Source organism: Orycteropus afer, unplaced genomic scaffold (genome assembly GCF_000298275.1).
Source record: "Orycteropus afer afer isolate SDZICR_OR568_19922 unplaced genomic scaffold, OryAfe1.0 scaffold00280, whole genome shotgun sequence".
Lineage (NCBI taxonomy): Eukaryota > Metazoa > Chordata > Mammalia > Tubulidentata > Orycteropodidae > Orycteropus > Orycteropus afer.
In genome coordinates this window covers 1,319,039-1,319,860 of record NW_006921867.1, presented here as the reverse complement: position 1 = coordinate 1,319,860, position 822 = coordinate 1,319,039, and positions in this window count along the sequence as shown.

Here is an 822-nt window from a genome sequence, read left to right as displayed (position 1 = left end):
GACCACCAGCCACTCCTCAGAAGGAAGGTTGGGCAATCTACTTCCGTAGTGATACTGCCTCAGAAACCCAAGGAAGGGTCGCTATGAGTCGGCTCCAACTCAATGGCACATAACAACAACAATAGATTGGGAAAAACATATTTGGCAACAACATATCTGACAAAGAACTTATCTTTAAAATTTATTAAAAACTCCAACATCTTGACAACAAAAAGACAAATAATCCAATTGAAAACTGAGCAGAAGACATGAATAGACACTTCACCAAAGAGGATATTCAGGTGACCAACAAGCACATGAAGAAACATTCACAATCATTAGGCATTAGAGAGATGCAAATCAAAACAACAACAAGACATCATCTTGCCCCAGCACTAGTGGCAAAATTCAACAAGACAGAAAATAACAAATGCTGGCAAGGATATGGAGAGATTGGGACTCATACACTGCTGGTGGGAAGGTAAAATGATACAACTACTGTAGAAAACAGTATGGTGATTCCTTAAAAAGCTGGAAGTAGAAATTCCATTTGACCCAGTAATCCCATTAGTAGGTATATATCCTAAAAAAGTGAGAGCCTGCACAAGAACAGATACATGCACACCCATGTTCATCACAACATTATTTATAATAGCAAAAAGATGGAAACAACCTAGGTGCCTGTGGTGGTTATGTATGTGTATCAACTTGGCTGGGCCTGGTTGAGTGGCTGGACCATGATGAGACTGGTAATCAACTCCATGGTGGAATCTACTGGGAAGCAGCTGAGTACAATCAAGTGTTTGGGAATTCCCATTCTTCTCAATGTTATCCATAATTGGT